A 14,378-nucleotide genomic window follows, 5' to 3' on the forward strand; every position below is an offset into this window, starting at 1 on the left:
ACCCTATTGTGCTGATTCGCGACGCTTTAATGCACTTTCCTGACATTTGATTTCGCAATTTTTGTATTTGTAACCTTAATAAACGCCCTATTTGGCTAGCTGACGTTGTTTCGGGTGGTTTCATGACGCTTCCTAACGTAACCTAACCTAAACTTCGTACTTGTATCTTTTCAAAACGCTGTATCTCGCTACACCACATTGTTTCGTGAATTGCATGATATCACAATTTTCCACTGATTGTTGTTAACAGCAGAAAACGCTGTAAGTCACTAGTTGGCCTTGTTTCATGAGGTTTCACGATGCTTACATGCGCTTTCACGGCATTTGCATGATATAGCAGTTTCACACTTCTAATGGTACATCAGTACATTGTTTTGTGTGCTTTCACAATATTTCACATTATATCACAGTTTCGTACTCTCAACAAAACAGAACACTATCTTGCTAGTTGACGTCGTTTTGGGTGGTTTCACGACGCTTCATAACATAACCAAATCTAATCCGAACCAAAACTAGGCCTAAAACTAACCAACTAACCAGAACCTAAAAAACCTAATTCTCGCTTTTCTGCCGTTAAAAGATGCTTTACTCGCTACTTGACGTCCATTTGTGCGGCTTCATGACAATTTTATGTGCTTCCACATTTGATACCGCAAACATAGTATTTGGAACCATAATAAACGGTGTATCTGGCTAGTTGACATCGTTTAGTGTGGTATAATGACGCTTCCTAACCTAACCTAAGCTAACCTACCTTCGCACTTGTATCTCCGCAAAACGCTCTATCTCAGTAGGTTGCATTGTTTCGTGCACGTTTACGATATTTGCATATCACAGTTTTCCAACAACTTGTACAAAACGCTGTATCTGACATATTGACATTGACATGACATATTGACAGGTTTCACGATCCTTACATGCGCTTTAACGGCATTTGCATGATATAGCAGTTTCGCATTTGTAGCGGTACATCGGTATATTGTTTTGTGTGTTTCACAATCTTTCACATAATATCGTGGTTTTCTACTAGCAACAAAACGCCAACTCACTAGTTGACGTCGTTTTGATTTCACGACGCTTCATAAGAACGTAACCTAATCCTACCATAACCAAACCATCACCTAACCAAACTTTACCGGCGCACGTTTAGCGTAAAACGCTTAACTTGCTACGTGACATCCTTTTCTGCGGCTTTGCGACGCTTTCATGCGCTTTCACATTCGATTTTGAATTTTTAGTGACCGTAATAAACAATGTATCTGCGTAGTTGAGTGCGGTTTCATGACACTTCTTAACCTTACCTAACCTTAGCTCTTGTATTTTTAGTAAACGCTGTATCTCGGTGGGTGTCATTGTTTCATGCACCTTTACGATATTTGCATGATATGACAGGTTTTCACCCACTTGTAACAGTGTAAATGCTCTATCTGACATATCGAAATATATGACACAGTTGATATCGTTTCGTGAGGTTTCACAATGCGCACATGCGCTTTCACAGCATTTGCATGATATTGCAGTTTCGTACTTGCAACAATACAGAACGCAATCTCGCTAGTTCACGTCGTTTTGGGTGGTTTCACAACGGTTTCATAACCTAACCTAATGCTGACCATAAAAATCTAACCATCGCCCAACCAAACCTAACCGTCAGACTTCTCGTGTTAAAACGCTTGAGTCGTACTTCATAACCTATTGTGCAGATTCGCGAAGCTTTCGTGCGCTTTCACAATTATTTCGCAATTTTTGCAGTGGTGACCTTATTAATTGCTGTATCTGTCTAGTCTAGTTGAGTGTGGTTTCGTGACGCTTCCTAACCTAACTTAACCTAACCTAACCTTCACACTTGTATCTTTACAATACGCTGTATCTCGCTAGACCACATTGTTTTGTGAACTTTTACGATATTTGCATGATATCACAATTTTCCACTAACTTTTAACAGTACAAAACGCTGTAAGTCACTAGTTGGCATTGTTTTGTGGTTTCACAATGCTTTCATGCGCTTTTACGACATCGCATGATATAGCAGTTTCGCACTTGTAACGGTACAAAACGCGGTATCTCGCTAGTTCACATCGTTTTGTATGCTGTCACATTATTTCGCATGATATCGCAGTTTCATGCTAGAAAGAAAACAGAACACTATGTCACTAGTAGACGTCGTCTTGAGTGGTTGCATGACGTTCCTAACTTAAACCAACAAACATCGCAATTTTATACTTGTAACCGTGAGAAACACTGTATCTCTATAGCTGACATCGTTTCGTGCGGTTTTATGACGCCTCCTAACCTAACCTTCGTACTTTTATCTTTACAAAACGCTATATCTCGCTAAATCACATTGTTTTGTGCACTTTTTATATGCACTCGCTTTGTGCACTTGTTGAAAATAGCATATTCGCACTTGTTACGGTACATTGGTACATTGCTTTGTATGCTTTCAAAATATTTCATGACATGATATCGCAGTTTCGTACTTGCTACAAAAAAAGAACACTATCTCTCTAGTTGACGTCGTTTTGGGTGCTTTCACGGTGGTTTCATTCCATGAACTAACCTAATTTTAACCCTAAAAACCTAACCATAAACTAACCGTAACATACCATGACCATAAACGAAGCTTTGCACTTTTAGCGTAAAGAAGTCTTTACTCACTACTTGACATCCTTTTGTGTATCTTCAGGATGCTTTCATGCACTTCCACATTCAATATCGCAATTTTTATTCTTGTAACCGTAAACACGCTGTAACTGGCTAGTTGTCATCGTTTTGTGCAGTTTCATGACGCTTTAACATCTAACCTAACAACTTACAGCTTTGCACCAACTTATAACAGTACAAAATGCTGTATCTCACTAGTGGACATCGTTCTGTTGGGTTTAATGATGTTTTCATATTTTTCCATGACAATTGCATAATAAAGCAGTTTTGCACTTGCAACGATACTAAACACGGTATCTCGCTAGTTGACGTCGTGTTGACTGTTTTCACAACGCTTCCTAACCAAACCCAAAAAAACATCGCAATTTCGGATCTTAACCATGAGAAACGCTATGTATCGATAGCTGACATTGTTTCGTGCGGTTGCATAACACTTCCTAGCGTAACCTTTGCACTTGCATCTTTACAAATTGCTGTATCTCACATTGTTGCGGTCGCATTGTTTTCTGCACTTTTACGATATTTGCATGTTATCAGAGCTTTACACCAAACTGTATTAGTACTAAACGCTGTGTTTGACATACTGCTATGTAGTTTAAATATCAGGTGTTAGAAGTCGACAACGAGAAAGTGTTTGGTCGGTTGTGCGTGCTGTCCTTGCTTAGTTTACGCCATATGCATCAGTTTTCATATAGATTTTCAATAGACACGCCTCGTGTCATTTTTACGTTACTTCTTTGTGGTGGACGGGCTGGGCACTTCCCTGTCTTCATCACGAAGCTCCGGAACGGCCGCATCATCATAGGTCCAACAATGTCACAGGTTGAATAAACGTCGTCTTCATTTTCTGATTTTCCGTGACTTCTACGTACGTTGTTCTACCCCTTGCTCGTGATCACGGTGTATTTTCTAGTCAGGATGGCGTTGACGTCAACAAATGAATCGACCGGTACGATCGGGTTAGCGCAAGCTATAGGTGGGACCCGACTCTTATGCTTGCCAGTGTGCTTTTTCACCTCGATGGCCCACCGCGGGTGTGGTTCGAAACGCGCGAAGTGGAGATTACAAGCTGGGACTCCTTTGAGGAGAATATCCACGAACTTTTTGGCGACCCCGTTGGGAGGCAGATCGCAGCGCGGAATCGACTGGCGGCTCATGCACAGACGTCGACGGAGTCGTAAGTCGCGTACATTCACGACGTCATTGCCCTATGCCACCAGATTGACGAGCACATGAGTGAGTCTGAGAAAGTGGCCCATGTGCTGAAAAGCATAGCAGACGACGCCTTTAATCTTCTAGTATAAACGCCGTTGCAACCGTAGACACCATTATTAAAGAATTCCGGCAGTTCGAAGAAGCCAAGAGCCACCGTATTACTCATTGATTCACCCGGCTGCCCAACACGGCCGCAACCTCATCGTGTGAAGCCGCCTGCCAGTCCCCCACGTTTGACAATGTCCCGCGCATTGTTCGTCGTGAAATAGAAGCCGCCTGTCTGGCTCCTCTTCAGCCACCCGTTTTCGCAACGGTTGCCTCTGACCAACAACAGCCGCCAGTGGCGTTTTTACAAGCTTTGGTGAGGCAGGAGTTAGCGAACGAACCTCGGTCTTCTACAGCATGTCCCTTGACTCGCCCTGAAGTCCCGTCTTACTCCCCAAGACATGCTCACCGTTCACCTCCAACAATGCCCTTCTGTAACCCTTCGAAATGACGAACACCCCACGACCGGTCTATTTGCTTTTCTTGCCACCAGCCTGGACACGTTTCTCTCTATTGCCGCCGCCGTTGGTCAAACCAACCACGTCATACATTCTCTACCTCGGTGCACATGCACTCGATGACTATCTCGACGTTCAGTCGCCACACCCCTCAATTTCTATTTGTCGTCATCTTACGAGCCTTCCATTGACGCCCCTTTGCCCGGTCGCCACTACACTGACGCCCCTTTGTCGGGTAGCCGCAGCTCCCGCTCCCCGTCGCCGTTACGTCGCCAATTCCGCTCTCCACCACCTCAGCGCTTTTCTTCGCCGAGCTTTTTGGACGACCGCAGCAGGAAAACTAAATCATGCAGCTTATAGAGGTGAAGCTGATTTACCAATGATGGCTGAAAACCCTCTACCGACGCTTCCCATGCACCACAGCCTGCTTGAAGTACAAGTCGACCATTTTCCCGTGACCACCCTCATTGACACAAGTGCGCACCTGTCTGTTATAAGCGCTTCTCCATGCTGCCGCTTGCAAAAGATTATGACACCGTCTACGACGCAGGCAATACGTGTTGCCGATGGTGGTACTTACCAGTAATCGGAATGTGCACTGCTTTTGTCAGCGTTGCCGTTCGTCACGCCGTGGTCCTTTTTGCCGTGCTATCCTGCTGCCTTCATGACCTCATACTTGGCCTTGATTTCCTTTCGGCACACTCGGCCTTAATTGATTGTTCGTTTGGTACCCCCAGTGTCGATCTTCCAATCTTTGCCGACTACTCTGCAAAGCCCACCAGCCGCTTAAGCCCAACCACTCTCGTTTGCCTGCCACCTCGAGCCATCACGTACGTGTTTTGGTTATCGGCCCCTCCCGTTCCTGACGGTGATTTTATCGTTACGCCGATTAGTGACGTTCGGCTGACGCGCAGCGTGACTGTACCCCATACCTTCGCGACCATTGCGGATAACTGTGTGTTCCTTCCGCTCCTTAACTTTGGGGTTACCTCTCAAGTGTTGCCCTGCTAGATGTCTCTAGCCTAGCTCACTGCCATAACAAAGGACGATGTCAGTTTTGTCGCTGTATATGCTCCTGATCGAAGCGCAGTCGCACGGTCACCCAGCTCAGACGATGCTATTTTTCGAAACATGAGTCGATCGGAGCTTTCGCCTCACCAGGCCGACGCTCTCTGCCAGGTTTTGGCCTCATACATACACTTTCGACACTGATGATCGTCCCTTGGGCCAGACTAAAAATGTCACTCATCGAATCAACACTGGTGACTGCACCTATTCGCCGTCGGCCGTACCGCGTGTGAGCGTCCGAACAAGAAGTGATTCAGAAAGAAGTGGCTAAATTGCTTACGACAAACGTAATCGAACCATCATTGAGCCGGGCATCTCCCGTGGTATTGGTAAAAAAAGAAAGACTGCTCATGGCGTTTCTGCGTTGATTATCGCCACCTCAACAAAATTACCAAAAAAGACGTGTACCCTCTACCACGCATTGACGATGCCCTTGATTGCCTCCATGGCGCCACCTTCTTTTCATCTCTCGACCTCCAATTTGGCTACTGGCAAATTGCTGCAGATGACATCAACCGAGAAAAGACCGCCTTCGTCACCCCTGACGGTCTTTACCAATTCAAGGTCATGCCATTAGGTCTCTGCAACGCTCCAGCGACCTTCGAGATAATGATGGACACGCTCCTACAACTATTTTAGCGGTCGACATGTTTGTGCTACCTGGACGACGTGTTCATTTTCTCACCTACCTTCGCAACCCACCTTGAACGCCTTTCAAGCATTCTATCCATATTTCGACAGGCCAGCTCGCACTCAAATTCCTGCAAATGCAACTTCGGTCTTCATCAGATTACCGTGTTGGGTCACCTTGTTGACGCCGGCGGCGTACGGCCAGACCCGGCGAAAGTACGCGCTGTAACAAACTTCCCAGTCCCACGCTCTGTCCATGATGTTTGCAGTTTCGTGGGCCTCCGCTCCTACTTTCGGCAGTTCGCGAAAAACTTTGCAGCACTCGCCCCATTTTGTTGGGGCCCTCGTCAAGCTGACGCCTTCTCTCAGCTAATCACCGCTCTAACAACACCTTCTATTTTTCCACATTTCGACCCCGATGCTCCTACAGAAGTGCGAACAGATGCGAGTGGTCACGGAATTGGTGCAGTTTTGGTGCAAATTCAGTGGGGCAACGACCATGTAATCACGTATGCAAGCCTTCTGCTTTCAAAGTCTGAACGCAATTACTCTATAGCAGAACGAGGAGGTTTCGCCATTGTCTGGGCGGTTTCGAAATTCCATCCTTCAATGATCCTTCAATTTCAATGATGTCAACTGTGTCAGATATGTCAATATGTCAGATACAGCGTTTTGTACTGTTACAAGTTAATGTAAAACTGTGATATCACGCAAATATTGTTAAGGTGCACGAAACAATGCAACTTACCGAGATACAGCACAGATAAGTGCAAAGGTAGGTTATCATAGGTTCGGTTAGGAAGCGTCATGAAACCGCACGAAACGATGTCAACTCGCCAGATACAGCGTTTCTTCGGGTACAAGTACAAAAATTGCAATATCAAATGTGAAAGCGCGTGAAAGCATCGTGAAGCCACACAAAAAGACGCCGATTTATTCATTAATTCATTTACTTATTTGTCATACTGTTAACCCTTACTTGAGGGTCGTTACAGGGTGGGTGAAGGATTGAGTTGCATAAATTAAATATTTGAAAAGAAATGGTAAGATGAACTCTGTAACATATAGAATAAATAAATAAGAAACAAAGTTACATGCTTTTTCACTTAATACATTTGCAACACGATATATATGACCGATGAAACATTTGTAAGGAAACACATACATGAACACTAATAACTATACATTTTCAACAAAATTTCCATCAAGAGCAACCTCAAAATCACTCAACGTTTTTTTTTGCACCATATCATTCGGCAATTCATTCCACATATTATTACCATCGAGAAAGAAGGAAAATCAGAAGAGATCTGTTCGAGCATGTATTGGTTGAATGAATGTAGTGCATGTTGTTCTTGGAAACTTTTTGTAAGAATGCTTCAAATAATCATCCCTGTTTATTTTCACCCCGGTATGCAAGATCTGATAGAAGAAAAGTTTCAACCTCTGTTTCTGCCTTCTTAATTCTAGCGATTCTAATTTACACAGTTTTAACATTCCAGTAACAGAATTCCTTCTTTGATATTTGGAGCAGATGAAGCGAGCTGACATTATCTTAGTGCGTTCTAATTTAATTTTAAGACCTTTTGGTGTGGGCTCCACGTAGCGCTAGCGTATTCCAATCTCGGACGGACATATGTTTTGTAGGCAAGCAGCTTGACATCTTTTATGGCTCGGCCAACCTTCCTTCGTAGGAAGCACAATTTTCGACATGCTGATTGACAGATGTTATTGACATGAGAACGCCAGCTCAACTTATTTGTTATAGTTATACCCAAGTATATAAAATTACAGACTTTAACCAGCATATTATCACCAATGTTATATGCAAACGAAAGCACTTCCTTCTGTTTCGAAATGTGTGTGTAAGTGGATTTTTAAATGTTAATTTCCATACCCCATTTAGAACACCATAAGTTTAGGATTTATAAGCACTGATTGATGTTCACTTGATCTCTGCATGATACCGGACAAATGATTAGGCAGTCATCTGCAAATAGCTTAATTTTTACTGGTGGTTGGACAACTGATGAAATATCATCTATGTGTAAAAGGAAGAGTAGAGGCCCCAATACAGATCCTTGAGGCATTACCGAATACACCTCCCGATTTCCCAACGTAGCATCTCTGACTCTAACTGCTTGTTGTCGATCGCCTAGATAAGCTTTGATCCAACTGAGAACAATCTCACTAATACCGACATTGCGAAGCTTGAATAGCAGCTTACAGTGTGAAACACTTTCAAACGCCTTTGAAAAATTGATAAATATAACGTCGGTTTGCATACAGGCATCCACAGCCATACACAAGTCATGTATAGTTTCAATCAGTTGTGGGACTGTTGCAAGGCCACCGCGAAGTTCATGCCGAAAGGGGCATAATAATTCATATTGTTCTAAAAATTGCCGAATATTTTTTGCCACTATATGTTCATATATTTTGAAACATACCAACGTGAGTGATATGGGCCTATAAATGTTCAATGTTGTTCTATCACCACCTTTAAAAATTAGGACAACAATTTCTCTACGCCAATCTTGAGGTAACGAGTGACATTTTAAATATTTCTCGAAAATAATCACTAGGTAGTGTGACAGCCACTCTGCAAATTGTCGCAAAAATATTCATTATACCGTCAGGTCCACATGACGTTTTGGTATCTAAAAGAAGTAGTTTATTGAATATACCTTCTCGGTTAATATTTATATCATTTTCCTAAATTGTCACTGTAGTATATTGAATTCAAATTCCTCGTTGTCACCCTGAGCCTTACCGAAAACCGATTGAAAAAGTGAATTATTTAAGCTACATCTGAGTTTTCTGTGATTACTTCTTTTTCATCTACAATAAGATCAATTCCCTTATTCGCTTCCTTAAAAAACAACCAAAACTTACATGGTGAGTTCTTTAGAAACTTAGTGAGTGTGGTATTGAAAAATGTTCCTTGGATTGCGCTATCTCTGCTTTCAAGTTTTTCTTAGCACACGATATATCTGTCGAGGCCCTATGAGTTCCCCGCAGGTTTTTTAGTTTACGCTTCATGTGCATTATCTTCCTACTTATTGTGAAACACACAAATTGATACACCGATGTGCCATTACAAGTGCCAATCTGCTGTATCATGCGAATGCCGTGAAAGCGCATGTAAGCATTGTGAAAGCTCACGAAACGATGTCAACTGTTTCAGATATGTCAAGATGTCAGATACAGCGTTTTGTACTGTTACAAGTTGGTGTCAAACTTATAATATGCAGATATCGTAAAGACGCACGAAACAATGCAACCTACCGAGGTACAGCGTTTTGTGAAGATACAAGTGCGAAGGTAGGTTAGATGTTAGGTTATATGCTAGGAAGCGTCATGAAACCACACAAAATGATGACAACTAGCCAGCTACAGCGTTTCTTACGATTATAAGTACAAAAATTGAGATATCAAATGTGGAAGCGCATGAAGGCGTCGTGAAGCTGCACAAAATGATGTCAAGTAGTGGGTAAAGAGTTTTTTATCACTACAAGGGCAGAGGTTAGTTTATGGTCATGGTTTATAATGATTAGGTTATGGTTAGGTTGTTATGGTTAGGATTAGGGTAAGTTTTGTTATTTAACCATCGTGAAACCACCCAAAACGACGTTAACTAGAGAGATAGCGTTCTGTAGCAAGTACGAAACTACAATATTGTCACGTGATTACAGAAAGACCAAGACGTCTGTTCACAGGAGCAGCAGCACTGGACGTCGAGCCGAACCGAATGTTAGACAACGAGCACAACAAACAGTCTTCTTGTTTTTCACAAAATGGCACATACTAGCATTGGCATGGCTCAACCTCGTTCCATGTCTGTGGCATTACCCCCCTTCCAAAAAAAAAGTACCGCCCTGATGCTCAATGCCGATTAAAAGTTAAACTAATCGCGCACATGCACAAAAACGCATGATGAAGCACTGTTAGGTGGCTCGCGGGTATTGTTGCGTTATCCGCGACACATGAACAATGTCCACCTGCTGGGAACATCGAGATCGCCGAGCTGTGTATTCAAGCAGGATTTTGTAGTTGACATCCGTGAGGCGCCGTAGTACTATATAGGGACCGGAGAAGCGGTGAAGTAACTTTTCCGAGCAGCCCCTTTGGCGAACGGAAATCCACAGCCACACCAGATCACCGGGTTGGTAAATAACATGGCGATGACGGGAGTTGTACCTCTGCGACTCGATGCGGTATTTTTTTGGACCCACTCTATTGCAAGCTGGCGGGCCGCGTCGGAGAGCCGGATAAAGTCGTTCGCATCAGTAGGAATATTGGTCATATCGGACAAGTGCATGGTATCCAGCATCATAATTGAATCTGGGCCGTGAAGCAACCGGAAAGGAGGGAAACCCGTAGTCTCTTGAACCGCAGGGTTGTAAGCGAACGTTACGTATGGCAAAATTTCATCCCAGTTTTTGTGATCGCGGTCGACGTACATATATAGCATGTAAGCGAGCGTCTTGTTTAATCTCTCCGTCGGACCATTGGTTTGTGGATGGTATGCGGTCGTTTTGCGATGAGCTGTTTGACTAAGTCTCATGACGTCTTGCACCAATTGGGCTGTAAAGGCTGTTCTACGGTCGGTGATAAGAACTGTTGGCGCTTCATGGCGGAGGACGATGTTGGTGATGAAAAAATACGCTATCTCATTGGCAGTGCCTCGTTGTACGGCTTTCGTTTGGCAGTAGCTTATTAAATAGTCAGTAGCAATTACGATCCAGCGGTTGCCACCATGTGACTTTGAGAATAGCCCAAGCACACTATTTAGCCAGATACAGCGTTTCTTATGGTCACAAACACAAAAATTCCAAAATCAAATGTCATGAAAGTGCATGAAGGCTTCGCGAATCTGCACGAAAGGGTGTCAAGTAGCGAGTAAAGCGTTTTTAACACGAGAAATGCGATAGTTAGGTTTGGTAGAATATGGTTAGATTGGTATGGTCAGGTTGTTATGAAACCGTCGTTAAACCACCCAAAACGACGCCAACTAGCGAGTTAGTGTTCTGTTTTGTTGCAAGTGTGAAACTGCTATATCATGCAAATGCCGTGAAAGCGCACGTAAGCATCGTGAAACCTCACCAAACGATGTCAAGTATGTCAGATATGTCAATATGTCAGATGTAGCATTTTGTGCAAGTTGTTGGAAAACTGTGATATTAGGCAAATATCCTAAAGGTGCACTAAAGAATGCCACCTACCGAGTTACAGCGTTTTGAGGAGATACAAGTGAGAACGTAGGCTAAGGTTATGATAGGAAGTGTCATAAAACTGCACGAAACGATGTAAATTTCATGATACTGCGCTTCTTATGACTAAAAGTACAAAAATTGTGATATCAAATGTGAAAGCGCATAAAAGCGTCGTGAAGCTGCATAAAAGATGTCAAGTAGCGACTGAAGGGTTTCGTAACGCTAGAAGGGCGAAGGTTAGGTTTGGTTAGGAATGGTATTGTATGATTAGGTTATGGTAGGTCAAGTTTAGAAGCATCCTGAAACCACCCAAAACCATCTCAACTAGCGGTAGTGTTCCGTATCGTTGCATGTGCAAAACTGCGATATCATGTCAAATAGTGTGAAAGAAAAGACAATGATGTGAACTAGCGAGATACAGCGTTTTGTACCGTTACAAGTGCGAAACTGCTGTGTCATGCAGATGTCGTGAAAACGTGTTCAAACATTGTGAAACCTCAAGAAACGATGCAACTAGTGACACAGCGTTTTGTACTGTTAAAAATTAGTGGAAAATTGTGATATCATGCAAATATCGTAGAAGTGCACAAAGCGATGTGGTGTAGCGAGATACAGTGTTTTGTAAATATACATGTGCGAAGGTTAGGTTAGGTTAGGTTGGGAAGCATTATGAAACCGCACTCAACTAGCCGGATACGCCGTTTATTACGGTCACAAGTAAAAAAACTCAAAATCAAATGTGAAAGTGCATGAAAGAGTCGCGAAACCGCACAAAAAGTTGTCATGTAGCGATTAAAGTGTTTTTAACGCTAGAAGGCGACGGTTAAATTTGCTTAGATTGTGGTTGGGTTATGATATGGTTAGGTTATATTATGGTTAGGGTATGTCATGGTTAGGGTATGGTTAGGATTACGTTAGGTTGTTATGAAGCGGGCTGAAACCGAAACGACGTCAACTAGTGAGTTAGTCTTGTTTTGTTTAGAGTAGAAAACCGCGATATCTTGTGAAATATTGTGAAACACACGAAACAATATACCGATGTACCGTTTCAGGTGCGAAAATGCTATATCAAGCAAATGCCGTTAAAGCGGTTGTAAGCATCGTGAAACCTCACTAAACGATGTCAGCGGTGTCAGATATGTCAATATGTCAGATACAGCGTTTCGTACAAGTTGGTGAAAAACTGTGATAATATGCAAATATCGTAAAGGTGCACGGAACAACGCAACCTACCGAGATGCAGCGTTTTGTGAAGATACAAGTGCGAAGGTAGGTTAGGTTTGGTTAGGAAGCGTCTTGAATTCACACGAAACAGTGTCAAGTAGCCAAATACAGCGTTTCTTACGGCTACAAGTACAAAATTGCTATATAAAGTGTGGAAGCGCTTAAAAGAAGCCTCACAAAATGATGTCAAGTAGCGAGTAGAAAGTTTTTTAATGCTACAAGTGCAAAGGTTAGGTTATGGTTATGGTATGTATGGTTAGGGTACTTAAGGTAAAGATAGGAAGCGTCGTGAAACCACCCGAAAGCATGTCAACTAGCGAGATAGTGTTCTGTTTCTCATTTATAAAGATATAGCGCACCATGACAAGGAGAGACAAAAAGAGAACGCGCGTCTCCCTTTGTGTTCTTGGTGCGCTATACCCTCATAAATGATGAACCCCAACACACTAGCTTGACAACGTGTCAGCAAATTTCGTGTTTTGTTTCGTTGCAAGTACAAAACTGGAAAATTATGTGAAAGAAAAAAATTGATGGAAACTAGCGAGATACTGCGTTTTGTACAGTCAGAAGTCTGAAATTGCTATATCATGCAGATGTTTGAGAACGCATGAAAGCATCGTGAAACCACGAAACGGTGCCAACTAGTTACTTAAAGCGTTTTGTATTGTTAAAATTTAGTGCGAAATTGAGATATCTTGCAAGCACCGTAAAAGTTGACGAAAAATGTGGTTTAGCGAGGTACGGCATTTTGTAAAGCGAGATAGTGTTCGATTTTGTTGCAAGTACGAAACTGCGATATCATGTCGTGAAGTATTGTCAAAGCGCACAAAACAATGTACCTATGTACCGTAAGAAGTGCGAAACCCCTATTTCATGCAAATGCCGTGAAAGCGCATGAAAGCATCGTGAACCTCACGAAACGATGTCAACTCTGTCAGATATGTCAATACGTCAAATACAGCGTTTGGTACAGTTACAAGTTGGTGGAAAACTCTGATAACATGCAAATATCGTAAAAGTGCACAAAACAATTCACCCTAGCGAGATACAGCGTTTTGTAAAGATAGAAGTGCGAAGGTTAGGTTAGGGAGCGTATGAAAGCGCACGAAACGATGTCAGCTATCGAGATACAGCGTTTCTCACGGTTACAAATTCGAAATCGCACTGTTGGATTAACTTAGGAAGCGTAGTGAAGCCATGCGAAGCACGAAAGAGGAAGGTTGACAAGTCTCTTTAAAATTAGCACAACGCTACGAGGCGGAGTTAAATTATGGCGTACATGACTTCCATGACATGATTACCTTGTTTGGACGTACCATTTGCCTTCGTCATCTATTCATGTTACCTGCTAAACAATATTGTTGAGCTATAGCAAAACGGCCGTGAGTGCGCTATGAGCGTAGCAAGTAGTCATGTTTTACATGACACGCATATCATAATGATTTTAGTTTTTACCTGTCATTAACATTCGTCGTTCATTTGCGTCACGTAATACCAAATTTCGTGCGTGTGAAACCAGTGAAACGGCCACGAGCGCACTATGAGCGTAGCATGCAGTCGTGCTTTACGTGACATTCATATCATGATTACCATGTTTGGACATGTCATTTATTTACCTTTACCGTCTATTCCCGTCACCTGATGCCAAAATGGGTATTTTTGGAGCTAGATAAACGGCCGCAAGCGCATCTTTAGCGTTGTCTGTTGCCATGTTTTTACATGAGACGCGTGTCATGATTAAAATCTTTGCTCCAGTCACATAACTTCGTCATTCATTGACTATACGTAACACCAAATTTGGTATATGTGGAGCCAGCGAAACTTCCACGAGTGACTTATGTTCAAGGGACCTATATAC

Source organism: Rhipicephalus microplus, chromosome 1 (assembly GCF_043290135.1).
Source record: "Rhipicephalus microplus isolate Deutch F79 chromosome 1, USDA_Rmic, whole genome shotgun sequence".
Lineage (NCBI taxonomy): Eukaryota > Metazoa > Arthropoda > Arachnida > Ixodida > Ixodidae > Rhipicephalus > Rhipicephalus microplus.